Source organism: Balaenoptera ricei, chromosome 7, assembly GCF_028023285.1.
Source record: "Balaenoptera ricei isolate mBalRic1 chromosome 7, mBalRic1.hap2, whole genome shotgun sequence".
Classification (NCBI taxonomy): Eukaryota; Metazoa; Chordata; class Mammalia; order Artiodactyla; family Balaenopteridae; genus Balaenoptera; species Balaenoptera ricei.
Genome location: NC_082645.1, coordinates 86186697 through 86205974, shown reverse-complemented (window position 1 = coordinate 86205974; position 19278 = coordinate 86186697). Strand labels below are relative to the sequence as shown.

The 19278-nt window shown below is 44.6% G+C and overlaps 1 protein-coding gene across 4 annotated transcripts in view; it reads right to left on the bottom strand.

The window, feature by feature from the left end:
* SPATS2L (spermatogenesis associated serine rich 2 like) overlaps positions 1 to 18351 on the bottom strand; it is a 171330-nt gene extending 152979 nt beyond the window's left edge. The window contains exon 1 of one of the 4 annotated variants that reach the window (XM_059928425.1): positions 18330 to 18351. The gene's annotated coding sequence lies outside the window, so the exon portion shown is untranslated. Of the gene's footprint in view, positions 1 to 17515; positions 17655 to 17842; positions 17960 to 18329 lie in introns of those variants that run through there. The other 3 variants (XM_059928424.1, XM_059928423.1, XM_059928428.1) reach the window with 3 other exon arrangements.
* Positions 18352 to 19278: the final 927 nt, after the last annotated feature.

Here is a 19278-nt window from a genome sequence, read left to right as displayed (position 1 = left end):
ACGACCACCTGGGAGGCGAGAAAGGGCAGGAAGGTTAGCCGGCAGCAGCCCCGGGCGAAAGGGAATGAGCGCAGCCCCTGGGGTGGGATTGACTCTCTGGCAGCCAGACTTAAAAGCAGTTTCTGAGCCCTTGCCTACATTACCAGGGCTGGGGGGAAACCACAGGAGACTTCAGAAAAGTATGCGTGATGTCCAGTGTCAAAATTCCTAACTTCTTCTCTTTCATTCTCCCCTTTGGCAAAATGATTGCTTTAATAAAGAGTTTCCTATAATTGTTTATAATGCAACCCTGTTGGAATATGCTTTTCTATCTGATAGTCTTTCATTGTGAGCCTTTTTTTAGTTGAAAGCTAAAATAATGCATCAAATATACAAGTTTTGCTTCTATCTTGGAACAACAAAATAGACCTAAATGGCTATTTTTATAAAGGTCTGTACTGTGTTCAAAGGAACCACCTACTGATGCCAAGGGCTTCCTTCCCTCATCGAGGGATGTGCCACGGGAGTGAGTAGTTAAGCTCTGAGAGATGCCAAGCTCGCTGGGCACTGGGGGCTTCCTGGGCAAAGAAAGGGCCTGTCCCTTTATTATTGGATAGAGTATAAGAGTTAGGAGGGAGGGTCTGGTGAGGTTAGCCCCAGGAGTGGTGTCTTTTTACATATATTTTACAAATATTCCCATTATTCATTTGAAAATATTTTAAATGGTAAATCGGCTTCTCCTTGGGAGGCATGACCTGTGGCCATTAATTAATAACTTGGGAGCTAACCATGAAAGCACTTTTGAGTTCACCCACCAGGTTTGCTCAATGCATTTAATCCTCCCTATGACCTTTGTGCAGGAGTCATTATCTCTGTGTGAGAGCAGAGCGAGCCGAGGCTCAGAGACAGTAAAGCACTTTGCCCAGCGTTAGACAGCTACGGAGCGAGCGCTGGATGGAGCCACATCTCGGATCCAATCCACAGATTCACAGCCCATTGTCTTGTGCACAGTTCTAGCTACTCACTAGCTGTGCAGCAAGCCCAAACTGAACTCGCTGGGCCCTTCCCACCTGCAAACCACGTTGGGGCACGTACTCTCCACGGGCCAAGCTGGTGGGTGTGCTGTGTCGATACAAACCTTCTTAGTCATTGGGCTACGACGGACACCGTTTCTCCCTTGTAAGAACTAAAATGACTGAAGGAAAATTGGGACACTTCTAAGGCAAATGTGTAAGCTCAAGGGCTATGAAAATTCAAGAACTCAAAAACCAAAGATAACTTTCTTGACTAGACAAGAGTTGGGTATAAGCTCTGCAACAAAGTAGCTCTTGGATAGGAAATATTACTACTAGGGGTTTTTTTTCCTTTCATTTTTACTAAGAACTGAAACCTACAAAATGACAAACCAGGATTACCCTATTAAAAGACAACTTCAATTGCTCCTTTGTTCTAAGAAACTGTGTGTTGGGTACTGACTGGCAATACCTTATACCTTGATTTTCATATTAATTATGCATTTTTCCTTCAAAAATTGACTGCCACACTACACACTGTGAGTCAGATTTGAGAGCTGCCAAGATAAATGTTCCGAATGGCTGACTTTTTAAAGACAACCTGTCAGTTCACCAAATAATTCATTGGGGGTTTGTCCCAGTAAATGTTATGTCTCCCCTATACCTATACTTATACCTACAGCAATTGTTACAGCCCTTTCCTGATGTAGCATCTTACAACTAAGGCTAAAGATTTTTCCTTTCAACCCCTAATATACAAGTAATGAAACTTATAATCCTTTTTGACAGCATGAATTTACTTTGGCTGTTATTGTTTAATTCCTATACTGATTTGTGTGAAATACTCTGATTCCTAGGGAGATAAGTAATTCTGGCCTAGTCCCTCCAACTAAAACAAAGATGACTTTTGTGTTTTTGACTAAATAAATGTTTTCTTCCCTGAGGTTTGCTTTCATTAAATAATCATACCAATGTTTGATTTCCTTTAGTTAGCACCTTATTTTAATGAGGCTTGATTCCAAAACATATAAGAACATACGCACACAAGAGGTACTATATTGAGTAAGCCAAGAGTTCCAGCCAAGTGTCCTATCTTTTATGTGGCACCAAGTGACATTTTGTGAAAAGCACAATGGTAACTATTCATTCCGCCAGCCTTAAAAAGATAGGCATGAACTGCCTGCCAGAATGGAAAAGCTTAAGCTTTGAAATCAGACAGCTGGTTTCAAATACCATTCTCTACCACCACTATCTCTGTGACCTTGGGCAAACTACTTGTCTCCCCTCAGAGCTTTTTCATCCAAAATTAGGGGTAACAGATGTACCTCAACGGGGTTGTGGAAGAGTTAAATGAGAATTTTGAGATTAAAAAACCAAGCATATAACCTGGCATATTAAGGAGATACTAAAGAATTGATCATTTTTTTCTGCCTCTCTGTAAAATGCCATTAGTAATTCATTTTGTTGTCTACGCACAAAAAAAATGTAAAGGATATTAACTGTGGTGCTCTTTATGACAGCAAAGAACTGGAAATGGTCTAAGCATAGGGAAATGATTACATTAAGGTATATTCATATATTGAAATGTATGCAGTCATTCCAAATATTTCTCAAATAATGTTTTTTGACAAGAGAAATTGCTACCCTAGAATTTAAGTGAGGAAAACAGACAAGAAAACCTGTATAATAACAATAATAGCTCACATTTACTGAGCATTTACTATGAGGCATGCACCATGCTATGTACTTTACATTCATTATTTTATTAATTCTTACAATAAACCTACTAGATACATACTATTATTATCCCTATTTTATAGAAGTAGAAATTGAAGTTTTGATAGTTTAAGCAATTTACAGTCACTACATGAGTAGCATAGCCAGGACTGAAATCTCCAAGTGTCTGATTCCAAAGCACTTTTAACTACTATGTCACACTGATTGCTCAGTACAAACTGCCTAGGTCCACCATGAAGCTAGTTTAAACACACACACACACACACACACACACACGTATGCGCATACTCACAACCGCACATACATCCATGTCTGGAAGGAAAACACACCAGATACTAACAATGACAATCTCTGGGTGGTGAAATTTTAGCTGACTTTTAACTCTCTTTTATCCATTTCAGTATTTTTTCCAAATTCAACGAGTATGCAATTATTTTTACAGTCAGCAAAAACGTTTTTCAAAAAAAAACTTGTGAGAGTATTTTGTAAAATCTAAAGCACTACCAAAGAGTAGTAGTTTCATGAAGCATGAGTTTATTCCTTGACTTATTACAGATTTGAGTTCCTCGTGCTACTATTCTTTCAAATTATTTTTTCTTTCCATCGAGTCCAAGGTAAAAAGCATGTAAAAGACTATTTTGTACACGAGTAAAACAAAACATAGTACACAAACACCATATGTATAAGTTACAGACATTTGATATTAATATTAAAGTCAAAGAGTTTGTGTGAGAAGGAAAAAAACCCTCTTTGAATAATACAGGATTTTCCATTTAGAGAAAACACATCCATTAGTGACATGATGCCATCAGTGCATTCTCTGTCATGGTCACAGTTAGTGAAACTGTCATAGAGCCATTTACATAGACTCCAGCATGCTATTTGGACATGATTCAGCCTGATTACTGTCTGTCCCAGGAGATGTGAGTATAATGATGTGCTGGAGTGACACCTAGTATCACCTAAGGAGTGATTTCCTGTCCCACCACCAATTAGTTTCCAAAGCAATGATTCCATAAAGAGAACTGAATGATACACAAAAAAGCAATTCCCTTGAACCAAACAAGTTCATGTGAATTGAAATTATAGGTGAAGTATGAATTTACTTTACAAAATTATTTTTTAATAAATTAAAAATATTTACATATGTTTTTTAGTAAACTTTTCAAAAGAAAAATGAATGCAATCTAAAAGTTACTCCAATTCATCTCGTTTCATTTCGTAATATAGTTCTATGACTGGCAATAAGTGGATCAATAAGGATAGTGTCACTAAGGCATCTGACTAAGTCTTTCCTAACTGTATCCTCTTAGACAGCTTGGGGGCAAGAAAGTAAACACGAGTGCAAGATGATCAAACTAGTTCAAACAAAGAAACAAAAAACAGCTAACAAAATTCATGTATGGATGTCAAAAAGTCTCTTGTAGAAAGTCACAGGGCTCTCTCTTTGGCCTGTCTTGGTCCACATTTTATCAATGACAGAGGAAGTACCTTTCTCAAAAAGTATAATTGACAAATAAGTGAAAAATGTACCACTGAGAGATTGAACTTTTAGAAATTAGAATTCAAAATTGTCTTGATGGAGAGGAAAAATGATTTGCCGAAAAGGGACAAAATGTAACGAGAATAAAGGTAAAGTCCCCTACGTGTGTTCCCAAGGTTAACTGCACGGATACAGAATACGGGAGAGCTGGCTTTGTAGGGGTTGTCCAGAAAGAGACTGGGAAGTTTTATTTGACTTTGGATATAAACTAACAACGTGCTGCCCCTCATTTAAAATGGAGGCCAACACAGGATCTGACTAGATCAGCAAAAGAAGGTGCCCTGGATGGGGAGTTAGCTGTAGCCGTGTGTCCTCCGCCACTCAGAGAACTCAGGAGCAGGGTGTTGAGTTCAAGATGCCTCGCTTTTAAAATGGCACAGGCAGAGTGGTGGGCGACTAGAGTGTTAACAGGATGGCGAATCTCAGCCAAAAGAACTGGGACCACGTAAGCCTGAAAAGAGAAGACTTCGAACAAGAGATACAATAGCGATGGTCAAATATGTGAAGACCTACCACACTCAGGTGCATGACTATTCTGTGGCACTCCGAAGGGCGATAGGAGATGAACAGGGAAGCTACAGGGAGGCAGATTTCAGTATCTGATGTGCGTGATAATGAGTATTGGTCCAACCACAAATGAGACAAGGTCCAAATCTAAAGGGGCTCAAGATCTAGGAGCACTGCAGGCTACCATGGGCAGCGGTCCTCAGTGTCACAAAACTGTGACCACCTCATTCCTGGCAGGGTTCGAATGGCAGCTGGCTGACTGGGATACTGTGGAAGGGATTCCTGCTTCTGGGGGGACCGTCAGACCACAGCATCCACTCTCTCTTTCCAGTCCCCACCTTCTATGCTTCTAATTTCACATCAGTAAATTTCATGAAGATACTCAGTGCATTTATGTAAGCAATAGCTAAATATGCCTCGCCTTAATAAATGAGAAATAACTATAAATTTAAAGACAATCCAGGAGATTCAGAAGGTGAAATCCTACCAAAGTTTGGAAATGATAAATTAATGTTGTCATGACAACCTTAGTTGATATCGCCCATTGCAACTGCAACAGTTCTTGCTCTGGGACTACCAGAACAATAAATGAGTTTATATATTCAGTGCCACAAACCAGCACTAAATACTATTTTTAATGCTTTTATTTTTAATTTTAGAGGTAGTAGGTTTATCCTCTCTCCTTGAGTATTCTCAGGTTGAATATGACACTATACTGAGGCTGTGGTATTGCAGTGGGGCGATCGAGATTACATCAAGAGCCCAGGAAGTCACTGGCAGCCCCCTGCATGTACTGAATCCAGTCCACCATTCAGACATCACAGGAGAAATGAATGAGAAAGGACAAAGACCTTCTAGATCAGGACATTAGCAGTCACAGTAGCCAGCATAACATCTTCCACTTTCCCCTTTAAAAAGTATAGGACTGCCCACGTTCCTGTAATAAACACAGGTCGATCATAAGTGGCAGTATGTCAGATCAGACTATCTTACTGCTGTTTATGGGTTTTCTCGGTTATGTATTAGCAAGCACTACAATATAGGAAAGTGAGCCCTCACTGAGAACAACACTGCCTCCGATCAAAACCATTCTCTCCTGAGTATACTAAAGCTTTTCCCCCTTTCTTGTAAGCAACAAAGGCTACAATAAAAGAACTTCCCAAACACCCACAGTTAAGGAAAGAATGGCTCCTACAAAGTAAGTGTGAAATCTGTCCCTGGTATCTAATTTGTATATGAACCTTCCTTTTCAGGGTATTTTAGTGGCTTCCTTTATCTATAATTTATCAGCAAAGAATAGAAATAAAAGTTTATTTTGATGGCAGTGCACCTGACTATTCAGAGACTCAAAAACTTGCTTTGTTTATTCTTATATTACCCTGGAGAGGATGTAAACATGCCTTTTTTTCCATGGCTTCGTGTTGTATTCATAATCCCAGACGAATATTTTCACAAATGCAAACCATTAGGCAGGACGGGCCTTAAGCAGAATGTGGAGGCAACTTCCTTCTGGTCCTTTTTCACCCAGGGATGGCTGAATTCTGGCCCTCCTGGCCCAGGTTTCTTATCTCCTTCTTATCAGTCTCAGGGAAGGGTCTATAAAATCATTCAGTCTAAGGAGCACATGTCTGACCAGTTTAAGTTACCACTTTCATAGCATTGCATTTTAGGCCCTGATGCTGGGCACTTTATACCTTGTTTTATTTAGTCGTAAAAAATCATAACAGGGCTTCCCTGGTGGTGCAGTGGTTAAGAATCTGCCTGCCAATGCAGGGAACACGGGTTCGAGCCCTGGTCCGGGAAGATCCCACATGCCGCGGAGCAACTAAGCCCGTGAGCCACAACTACTGAGCCTGTGCTCTAGAGCCCGCAAGCCACAACTACTGAACCCTCAAGCCACAGCTACTGATCCCACGTGCCACAACTACTGAAGCCCGCACGCCTAGAGCCCGTGCTCGGCAACAAGAGAAGCCACCGCAATGGGAAGCCCACGCCCTGCAACGAAGAGTAGCCCCCGCTCGCCACAACTAGAGAAAAGCCCGCGCGCAGCAACGAAGACCCAATGCAGCCAAAAATAAATAAATAAAACAAATTTAAAAAAAAAATCATAACAAGGCAAGTAGGTATTATTAATTTCACTCCATAAATGAGAAAACTGAGGTTCAGGAAGATTAAATAATTGGCTCAAGTTCATTACAGCCAGCCAATTACATGAGTCAGAACCAGGCTTTTCAACTATCAAATCAAATCTGTTTTCCTTCTCTTCTAACCCATACTGGTCTTAGGAAAGAGAATAGAGTTCTTATCATGTAGGCTTTTGCATATTAGAGAGCAGGAAAGAGAGAGTGTTGATATATGAAAAGCCCTTTTGAGTAGAATGGATTCTGAAATCACACCATAAGGCAGCCACCTTTCTTGCCCACACTTAAGACCAGCCTTCTCACAGGGAACAAAGAAGCGGATGTACCATAATGTAGGAAAATCAGCCCTATACTTGCCTTCCCCTTCCCCTCCCAAGTTGCACATGTGGTACAAATGGGACCCAGAGACCAGTGGGGCAGCCAAACAGTGTCTGGTGTCAGGGGTCTGGAATCAGGGAACAGCCAGTATCCAGGCAAGCTCTTCAATTCCACAAATACCTATTAAACTAGCTGAGTTTCCTGCCCATTGCTGGCAGGTGTTAGTAGAAGCTTGAAAGGGACCAGCAAGCGCTTACTCTAGGGCTTGTAGCTCAGAGGCAAGACTACTGGCTTAAGAAGGCTTGGAGATATGTGATGGGATCCTTACCCAAGGCAATCTGAGATTCCTACACAAGACCTCAAATCAGGGACTTGGAAATGTGAGAGAGAACCTGGGGCACAAAGTGAAAATGTGGTACCCAAGAATGAGACAGTTGTGGCTTCCCAGGTAAGGCCAGACAGACTGCATGGTCAACCCAATGGAGAGTCACTCGGGTGCAGGTGGAAAGGAGTTGTAGCTCCTGCCAAGCGCCCGAACTGGTCCCAGATCCTGCAACTGGGGAAGCCATCACCACACCAGGGTGGTCACCACTTTCTCAGGCCAGTCTCTGTACAGGTATGACTTTCAAACTTTTATTTTTAGCATAAGAACCTTTCCTCCTACCAGAATCTTATACTAATGCCTAATATGTAAAAGCAAATCAAAACAACTGCCCAGGGGCATTCTTCTCAGAACCAAAGGGCTCAACAGGACACAGCACACAAACCACCAGGAGAGAGGCGCTGAGTCCCACTGCCTATCAGAGTCACCGGCACCTGATTCCGCTGAATATTTCCCGTGATAGTCATGGTTTCTTCCCATCACCTCCAGGTTTCTCCCTCCTGCTCCATCCTGGTAAGCTCTGGTTTCCCATCACTGGTTGGCTTTTCCACTTGAAAACAAAGGTCTGCATATCTCTTAGGACATATTATCTTCTGGGTCCTTGTGACAGCCCGTGTACCTTCCTCAAGCCTTCTGGGCCAAATGATCCACAGACTGCTGTCCTCAGTGTCTTAAGGCATAACTGAGGAGTACTAGTTGTTGGTCACGTCATTTTGTTTGATGCACAATGGCTTTATCGTGTACATATTATTGAGGCTCAAGACAGTGGAGGACCTGGGACTTCTCCCACTGGGAAAGGGTCCATGGCAGGATGGGGGAATCTCAGAGACCTAGGCGTGGCTCTTGGTGTTTTGTCTGTACCTCACAAGCAAGAGGCTTCCCGGGACTCCACTCGCCCTGCCCTTGCTCCTCCCGTCTACCTCAAGTCCTCCCTGTAGCACACGGTATCCCTGTTTCCCTCTCCTGATGGTGACTGGGTGGGCCTGGCAAGACAGATGTGCCAGACTCGTGATTTTAGCCCCATGCACACTGTATGAAGGACTCCTGGCTGTAGTTTTCACAATCTGTCTCTCTGATTCTGAATCTTTTCTAAAGCACTTTAATATCTGTGGATTTAAGAAACTGAGCAACTGCTGCTTCTCTATACCTGTAGGGCTGACTTAATCATTCAAAAATCTCCTGGGCTTGGCTCACACAGGATGCATCTACTGGGAACAAGGAGATGATCTATAACGATGCTGTCCAATACGACTATTATGCGAGCCACACAGGTAGTTCAAAATTTCCTAGTAGCCATGTTAAAAAAAAATAAGATAAAGAGAAACGTGAAATTAATTGCAATAATATATCTTATTTAACCCATTATATCCAAAATGTTACTGTCTCAGCATGTAATCAATAAAATTTGTTCACGAGCTATTTTGCATTCCTCTTTGCATACCAAGTCTGAACCTGTGGTGTATTTCACACTCATAACACATCTCAGTTTGGACTAGGTGCATTTCAAGTGCTCGGCAGCCACAGGCAGCTAGTGGCCATGGTCCTGGACAGCACAGTTCTTCAATCTCTTCTCTGTTCCCATCCCTCCTCTCGTTTCTCTCCTGTAACAACTCACTTCCTTTAGTAGGGATGCTGTGGGCAGGGGTAGTCAGTGGGGACCAGGATCATCAGAGAAGACTTTGATACACACCCGAAGGGAGAGCCCACATCACAAAGGAGCTTTTGTGCCAGGCTAGGGAGCTTAGATTTTATCCTGGAGAAACAGTGACTCCGCTGAAAGATTTGAAGCAGCAGAGAGTCCATGATCAAATTTGCCTTTTAGAAAGGCGGCAGTGTGGGGAAGGGGTTGGAAGCAGGCCAGGCAGAAGGCAGGGAGACCAGTTACAAGGCTACTGCAGTAACCCTCAAGAGAGTGATGAGGGCCTGAACCTAGGCAGTCGTGGTGGTAATGGCCTAGAGAGGTGAGCGCAGATTCAAGGGTTTGAGAAGACAGTTTTTACACAGCTTAGTCATCAATGAAAAGTAAGGGTTGAGAAAGAGTGAGATCCTAGAACAGCTCCCGGAGTTTAAACTTGGTCAAGTGGGTTTCATCAATTGAGGTAGAGAACCCAGAAGGAATATGCTGGCTGCAGAAGTAGAGTTCTGAACTCCCTGAGTTTAAGACACCTGCAGCAGATGTCAGAAGAGTTCAGAGTTGCAGATTTAGGAATCGATGGCATATAGGTGGTAGCAGAAGAAAAGAAGAGGTGAGCAGAGTGTTGAAGGGGGAACCCTAGAGGGTACCGAGGTCTGGGAGGAGGAGGGGAACCAGCAGAGAAGTCTAATGCAGAGCAGTTGGGCAACAGGAAAGACATCAGGAAAGGAATGACTCAGAAAACAGGTGGGCAAGGTTTCAAGGAGTAGTGATCAGTAACACCAGAGACTCCTGGCCAATGAATCTGGCGGTCTGCAGGACAGACGTGGCCATTATGAGAGGACAGGGCTGTAGAGGGCTGGGGAGGTGGGGGTGTAGTGTGAAGACCTGTTCTTCAAGGAGCTGCCTTCTCAGCCCAGGAGGGAGATGCAACGTGACCAGACTGACAGGGAAGGGGCCGCAGGGATTTTGCTTGTTTTGACTTCTCTTGTTATTAAAGAACGAAAAGGCTTATGAATGCTTATGAGACAAGCGAGAAGGCTGGTTGAGACCCTGAAGGAAAGCGAGATCACGGAGCAAGATGCCTGAGGAAGCAAGAGGGGATGGTGTCCAGACAGATGAGCCTCTGACTGGAGGAAAGTAAAAGGTAGAAAAGGAATGAGGAAGAAGGCCCTGCCATTTATAAGGAAGATACAACGTGACCATTGCAAAACTACTTTTCTTTATTTAGAAATATATGTGAAATATAATTACAGGTGGAGGCTTTTTTTCTTTAATAGTACTACACATCATGTATAAAATTGGATAAACGCTGAACATAGAAAAAAGTCACTAGTTTTCTGGAGCTCCAGACGTGTGGTCTTGGTATATTACCAAATCTTTCACATCTCTTTGGACTTGGCCTCAACATCACCTCAGGGGACGTTCATCACTGGGAAGAGCCACAGCGTGGTATATAGCTGGTGGCCTCTCTGATTGGTCGGTGTCTGTGCCGAACTGATAGGTAAATATTTCCCGTATCACCACGAATTACCCTAAAGGGTGGTGTAAGAAAAAAGCCACCGATCAACTCTGCAGGTTGATCAAGCTATGTAACTTCCTAGAGCCCCCTCCTTAAAAGGATACATAATCCCTACCTTGCAAGATAGCTGTTAGGTTTAAATGAGATGATCACTAAGTGGTGGCCATCATGGTGATGACGATGATTGTATTCACTTTGTTCTGAATTTCTAGGAATTGGGTGCTGCTGTTAATGAATCAGTGCTTGGCAACAATTAGCATCTTGATCCCGAAAGGAGAATTAAAGACTCAATCCTAGCGTTAGGAAGGGCCCTTAAAAATCCTAACGGCCATCTGACGTTTGCATCCTTTCTTCATCCAGTACATATTCAGTCGCTGCCCTCAAACTGCCTGGGCTGACACCTGCTGTACAATGTACTCACTACTCAACCTTCCTAGGCTTCAGTATTGCCTGTCGGTAAAATGGGGGGGAGGGGGGGGGGGGGCAGTAGCACTGCTCTGAGGAAGAACAGAGATGATGCAGGTATTGAGACATTGCCTGGTATATGGTACAGCTCATGCTTAAATACATTTAATCATGGGGTCTTACCACCTCATGAGCTAGCACAATCCATAACAGGACCACCTTCCTTATACTGACCCCAAATCTGTCTCCCTGAAACTCACACCCGTCGGTCCTAGTTTTACAATCCCTGGAGTAGTTACACGGAATCAGAATCTGGGAACTGTAACAGTATGTTGACTCATTTACTGAGCTCTGCTAGGATCACTGGGCAGTGTCCCACAGATGGCTGGCTACTTGGGACCACAGTCAGTGCTGACCTCTTCCTATTTACATTACTATGAAAGTTTCCATCTTCAGTGGTGTTTCCATACTGCAGGAGACCTCTTCAAGCATTCTAAGCCAGTTGGATGCTACCCAGAAACGCACCAGTTATACTGCTTACAAGACTTATTTTGCGCTTTATGTCATGGTCAGTTCAGCACTTGGCACCAAAGTACCTATTTCAGGTCTCCGTATCTCCTCTAAGTTTCATTACTGAACATTGCAGACCACCAGTACCCAGGAGAGTCCTAGTGGCATTTCAGCTTTTGAAGCAGTGGTAGTACATTAGAGGACTGATGTTAGAGTCAAAACACCCTGGAATGCCTCGCCTGTGTTCCTCCCAACCCTGCCGCCCTTCCCTCATCTCTATATTCCCAATAATAGCTATTGAAATCTGACCCAAAGCCTTTCAATAATCAGCTCAAATAACTGTCACTCTAGGAAGGTCCCCATCGCCCTCCAACCTGAAGGAAATTTTCCCTTCTGAGCTCTCTTAGACCTTTGTTTCTGAGATACATGTGTTATTTCTCCTGCTGGACTATAAACTCCTTCCGGGCAGAAACAGTGCCTTGTACAAAGTGAGACTTATTAAAAGTTGAAAGAACTGAATTTTGTCCTGAATACAATATGATGGGTGTGGCAATTTTTCCCTACCTCACTTTTCATCCCTAGATGGATCCCCAGATGACTTATTTTTTTAATGTACAAGAAGCTTTTAAATGAAAAAGTTGGGTAGCTCTGCAATACAGTCTTGGATTTTGGAGCCGATAAGCTGAATATTTATAAAACTGATAACTCTAATTGTTTTATGTATAAAATACTGGCATAAGGCCTCAATCCTTTCATTTTTGCTAACTAATGGGACCCATCACTCCACCTTAAAATAATGACAGCCTCCTTAATTCTAACTCACAACTGCCAGCCTCCATCAGTACCTCAACTCTGGAAAATGCCAAGGCCTCAGAATCCTCACAGCTGATGAATGGAGAGGCTGATAAGAACCAATGAAGAAAAATGGGGAAAAAACTCCTTGACAGACGCCTCCTTCAAACTCTTGTCCCTTTTATCCAATGTCAACATTAATTTCTCTGTTAACAAATATTTATTGAGGTCATGACTAGGTGTCAAGCTGCAAGCTAGGCTCTGAAGACATGGCGATGAGCAGTACACAGGCAATATCAAAGCCCATCTTTAAAAAAACAAATTCACCTTTCTAGTTTATTGATTCTATAGGTCTACTTATCAAGGGCTTGCTATGCCCAAAGCTTGTAGATGGTTCAAAGATAGCATACAAGGTACATCAGTGCCCTCCAGGGACTTGCAATCTCGTTGGGAAAGCAAGAATTGTGAACACAATTGTATAAGAGAGTATCTATTGGTCTAAAGAATGATGTAGACAAAAGGGCAGAAGAGGAAGAATCCAATGAGAGTAACATGATTAGGGCAAGCAGACTTAACTTGGAGATTGTGCTTAGGTCAGAGGAAAAAGGAAAAGACATTCTAAAAGGGAGAGCATGAACAAAAGGGTACAAAGTCATCTTAGAAGGACAGTGAGATCCAATTAGTAGGAATAGAAGGTTCACGTTAGAAAAGTAGAAAATAAGGTTGGTAAGTAAAATTTGGGCAAGAGTGAGGTATATTCAAACCAGGTTGAGGGGCTTCCCTGGTGGCACTGTGGTTAAGAATCCGCCTGCCAATGCAGGGGACACAGGTTCGAGCCCTGGCCCGGGAAGATCCCACATGTCGCAGAGCAACTAAGCTCGTGCACCCCAACTACTGAGCCTGTGCTCTAGAGGCCGCGAACCACAACTACTGAGCCTGTGCACCACAACTACTGAAGCCTGTGCGCCTAGAGCCCATGCTTCACAACAGGAGAAGCCACCGCAATGAGAAGCCCGCACACAGCAATGCAGAGTAGGCCCCACTCACTGCAACTAGAGAAAGCCCGCGCGCAGCAACGAAGACCCAACGCAGCCAAAAATAAATTAATTAATTAATTAAAAAAAAATAAAAACCAGGTTGAGACCTTGGACCAAAGGTGGTGGGAGGGGGAGGGGGCATAAAAAGAATTTGAACTAGTGGAAAGAGCACTAGCTTTGGAATCAGACAAATCTGAGTACAACTCAGACTTCCTGTGAGACAATCCTTGGATAAGAATTCTAAGGAGAAGAGACTTTAGGAAGGTTAATATGATGAAGTGCGAAGCATGGGGAGAACTCAAGTACAGAGAGACGGGATGTAGCAGATTATAATCATCCTAGAATAGGGAGGGCCGAGGGCCTGGGCTATCGGGGTGTGGGGAGTGAGGAATGCCAAGGAAATGTGGGAGCTGGCTCGGAAAAACTCTTATAAAGTAAGAGTTAACAGGACTTGGTGCCCGATTTTACTAATGGAATGAACGAGAGAGAGAAGAGTCAGGGATGGTTCCTAGGTCTCCAGTCTGGGTGATGAAGAGAACGTTAACAGTATGAAGGAAAGAAAAGTCTTTTCAGTGTGAAAGGAAGAGGTTTAGCAGAGGATATAAAAAGTTAATAGGCATGCAGCCGCTGGCCTAACAACAGGACATCAACCGTGAAAACTATTAAACAGGTGCATAAATGAGAATAGAGTTTGTGTCAGGACTAGAGAGAAAGATTTGTATGTATAAGGGTAAATAACACCATCACATTTAAGAATATTTTTATTAGAAAATAAAAACTCTAGCTGTTAAACAAAAATAATGGGAAGGATATAAATAGTAGACAGAAACGCATCCTCACAGATTATTTTTCTTAGTTATGGTACTTAGGGAATCCTATCCATTATCACAACACTGAACGAATAAACTTCTATAGAAATTCAACATATGGCCTATTTACATAACAATCATCACAACTCCAAATTAGCCATTTTGATGTGTCAAGGAAATAACACCTTCATAGCAGACTACTTCAAAAAAATGGAAGAAAAAAGAAAAGTTTGTTTTTCTTCTATAATCATGTGTACTGGGTTTTTAACTGTTTCTATCGTGAAAATCACATTCTAATTGTGTAATTACACTCTAAGACAGAACAGTGATGGAATGAATTGATTGGCTGAATTATGCACGATCATTCAGAGATCAATAAATAGACTCCATCACTTAAATCTGCCCATATTATGTATCTGCCCTCATGTCCTATGTCATGCTTGTGAAAGCAATTGTTCTGTGTACAAAAATTATAACAGCCATCTGATTCAATTATCACAGTCAAATAACAGTAAAGGGTCTACAGAAGATGACTGGGAAAGAAGCACAAGGGAGCAGTGAGTAAGCAGTGTCTGTCTAATACAAAACCCACTCCACTCTAATCATATGGCGAGACAGGTGGTAGCAGCTTAGATCTTACCATGAGCAACCTCAACTTCCATTTATCAAACTGTAACCAAAAGTTCTTGTCCTGCCTCATAAGACACTGATTAAAGCTGTGTAAAGGTAAACAGGATGAAGACCACCTAGGTGCCTTCAACACAAAAGCCATAAATGAATGTTCATTGATAACAACAGCACAACTCTATGATCAGAGGCTGAGAAACTGATAAAACTTAGAACCAAAAATGAAACATTTCTAAAGCTTAACTTCTGATGGAAAGTATTTCCATTTGCACGGCAAAGCAGGTCTTTGAGATGCTTCCTATTGGCAGCGCATCAAAGACTGAAACGGTGTGGCCTAAGCATTTTCTTTTCCTGATCACTACAGAGGTTGCCCAAGCAGCCTCACAAGCCCACAGACACCTATCCCCACAAAGGCCACTTGAAAATAAGTGCAAGCACAGAAACAGTCAACTGAAGGCTTTCATTAGGGGGCTCCCTAAAACAAAATGAATACAAAAGGAGTCTTGATCATTTTGCCTAAGTAAGTACTTTAAACTAAGTTGATTCCTAGAAAATTATTTAATATTTTCAGAGGCAAGGATTAAAGAAAGAAAGAAAATTTCCAATTAATGTACTCCTTCCCCAGATGTTGACTTTTTTTTACTATCCTCTTAAATATTCCCTGCATTCAAGTGATTGTATTTTTATGCAAATTATCCTTTGGAGCTAGTCGTGTGTGTGTGTGTGTGTGTGTGTGTGTGTGTGTGTATTTTTAAAGCCACACAAAGAATCGGACATAGTTTTTGTTCTGCTGCCCCATAAAATAGATTTTAACAAAGCTTGAGTTTAATCCAAAACTCTAATTAGAGACTGCAGCAGTATTTGCCTTGTCCAAATAGAAAATCATTCCCAAAGTTGATTCTTCCCCACTTAGAGCTCCAACAAATATTTTCATACACAGATTTTTTAAAAACACTACAATTACTTGATAAAAACTGCCCCCACCCATACAACACACTGCTTTCTGGTTGATACAATTTTATAAGGCCAATCAAATACTTTATCCAGAAAGCAACTGTAGACTTCACTTTCAGAGTATCTTTCAAAGTCACTGTATTTGTTACTTGAATATTCTTTATTTCTTTTCCAGAATGAAGCAATTTCTGACTTCCTGTCCCTTCTTTTCCCTGCCATATTGCACATCTGCTTTATCTCTAGATAACAAAATCAATCATAATGGCAATGAATCGTTCCTTGAAGACAAACTAAACCAGTCATAAAGGTTACACGACCTTACTCTTTTAAATACTGGCATAAAGCCTCTTCCTCTGCATAGGTTCTAAAATTTCAGAGTCGTTCTTTTCTTACTTGCAAGAGGACTGGTAAAAGTTTTTAATGTAACATTTTTTTAAATGTAAATAAGCAAGTGAAAAATATTACACATAATATTTTATGTAAAGAAAGAGACTGTGTTTGAAGTTCAAGGTTTTTCACTAGCTCTCAAGCTACAGATTCTGTAATACACTCAAAGGAAAATGCTGCTCAGAAAGAATCTTTACATGTCAGGTCTCCAAAACCTTGGCATCTGCTAAAACCCGGACTGCTGGGAATTGAAGGCTCAGGAAGTTCACAAACACACACATCAAACCCCCAAGAGGTGGAAACCTCCAGTTGAGAAGATGGGAGGTTTCAGTCGCATCCCCGTCCAGGTAAAGTCTCAGCCCTTCACCTCCTACGTCTGCAGTAAGTATTAACTGCCGAACAGAGTGGGAGAGAGCGGGGCCGATCTTCCAAGACTCGGAAAAGTCGAGCGTGTGGAGAGAGCGGGAAGACCCTCTCGCATCTCCGGAGCCACCGCTGTCTTGGGCTCGGGCCGCTGTCGGCCGACTCCGGGTCCGCCCGCCCAGACGCGGCAGCGCGACCGCTTCGTCCCGCGGCCGGGTCGCTCGGCATCTACTCCTGTCACGCCGCGGGCAACTGCAGCGACTTTGCCGGCACCGGGGGTCGCCGCATCCTGCTCCCGCCTGGCGCCCAAGGGGCGCGGGTTTCCCCGGACCCGCGGCCCCCGGGCCGGGCGGCGATTGAGGGCGAGACGCTGCCGGCGGAGGCGGCTCGGAGCGGGAGGGCGGCGGGAAGGGGTGGGTCTCCGTCCGCCAGGCGGGTGGAAGGGGACGCTCGCGCGGGGGAGGGCAGGCGAGGGACCGCGGCCGATTCAGATCCGGGGCGGGCGGGTCCACGTCGGAGCGCGGCGGCCACACGCTCGCTCCGGGCGCGCGAATGTGCGCCGCACCCGGCGCCTCCTCCCGCCCGCCGGCTAGCTCGCCCGCGCCGGCCCGAGAAAGGAAGGACGGCGACCTCCGCGTCCGGTCCGCGCGGCCAGCCCGCGTCGGCGCCGAGCGGGGGGCCACACCCAGCGCCCCAGGAGGCGGCTGGGGCTGGGCGGCCCAGGCTGCGTATCGCGCGGCCCGGGCTCAGCCACCGTCCCGGCCGCGCAGGCCCCGCCGCGTCCGCCCGGGCCCGGCGGGCTGGCGGGGAGGGTGTCCCAGGGGGCGGCGGCGGCGGCCGGGGATCCCGGGCTTACCTCTGTGCCGAGCGCCGGCCGCTCCGTCCCGGGCCGGGGAACAGGGATCGGGGGCGCGGTCGCCGGTGGAGGCGCGGCGACGGTGGCGGCCCCTGCGGCGCGGAGGGCGGGCGGAGCAGGAGCCGCTGCCTGGGCCGCGCGCCGGCCGGAGCTCGCCCCGCGCAGCCGGCGCTCGCGGCGGAGGGCGCAGCCGGTTCGGCCCCCGGGCTAGATTCCTTCACTGACACAACTCCGGGTCGGCCCGCTCCACGCAGGGACACTCCCGCCCCTCGTAGGCTGCCCCCGCCCGCCGGCCGGCCGGCCAGCCCGCCCCTCGGTGTCACTCACCCAGGCGCACACACCCCGAGCCGGCGCCCCTCGCTCCCGCTCGCACACACAGCGCTGCTCACGCCTCTCTCGGGTTTTGTATCCGCTCACACGCACGTTCTGACACAGATCCCTTCCCTCCACACGCCCTCCCTAGCTCCTTTCCCACCCCACTTTCTAGAAGGATCCCCGTACAGCTTCCGCGCTTTGCTTGCCCCACACCAACCTCCTCGCCTTTCCCCGAACCCCCGCCTCACTTAAACGGCCCCTGTTATTCAAAGGTTTTGCCACACCCCGCACGTGTTGCAGGGGAGGCGTCCTCCCGTACCCAGGAGAATGAACTTTGCTCCCCCCAGCACCGTCTACAAATGCAAGATGCTTCTATTTTTAGAAAGCACGGATGCTTTCTGGTGCTGAGCCAAGCTCAAAATGTAAACAAAGGTAGCCGATTCCGAAATGACCTGAAGAACCAGACACGGAAAAAGTACTGGGTTTGGTTGGGTCTGACCTTAGAAACGCGGCTAACCGGGAGTATTCCGGCTCCTTCCTTTCGCTGCCTTTCAGGCTGCAGGACGGGTTGCTCTAAACGTGTGTGATAACCAAGTTCCAGATAGACACCGTGGGCACCAGCCCATGGATTTCTGCCTGGGAGTACAGTAGTCGGGAGAGTAAAGGCAGTTTCTCAATCATTATTCATGATGGAAGCACTTTAGATAACACACCTCTTCCAGAGGCAGTAGAGTGAAATGCAGGCAGCTCTCCAGTTTTGTTTTGTTTTTTTTCAGGGTGACTTAACCTCCCTTTTTCTCAATACCAGTAACTGTTTCTCAGCGGCTCCTTGGATGTCAGAGCCCCTTGCAAATACGCAGGACGGAGTTACTTAACGCCTCTCACGCTCCAAACTCTAAGGGGCCCCTGAGTGTATAGCAGAATGGTATATCATCCGATGTTCAGGAATTCATAATTTGAAATTAGATACAAACACCTTTCTGGTAAAGTTCAAATGTTCTAACATAGTGTGCCCCTGTGGACAAAGCACAGCCCTAATAAGGGATAAAGAAGCCGAAAGCCAGGGAACCTATTTTCTTTTGTGACTTGTGGTGGCGGTTCTTGTTGCACTGGATGGGTGTATGGATCATATAATTTATTTTAAAATATTTGTAAGTGCTTTATAAGTATTAACTTATTTAATCCTTTAAACAGTCCAATCAGGTAGGTAGTATTTTTGAACTTTTTTTATAGATAAAGAAACTGAGGCACGGAGAGGAGAAATGTTGGAGGGAGGGTTTGAACCTACACAATCTGTAACAAACTTGAAACAATTTGACTTGGAATTTGATGCACTGTTTAGGTCCTCTGGCAAAATAATTCACTTAAGTTTTGGGGAGTTTCTCCTCATAATCAGAATTCCAAAATGAGTAATAAATTATTGTTTTCCTAGGAAGGGCTTTGGAAAG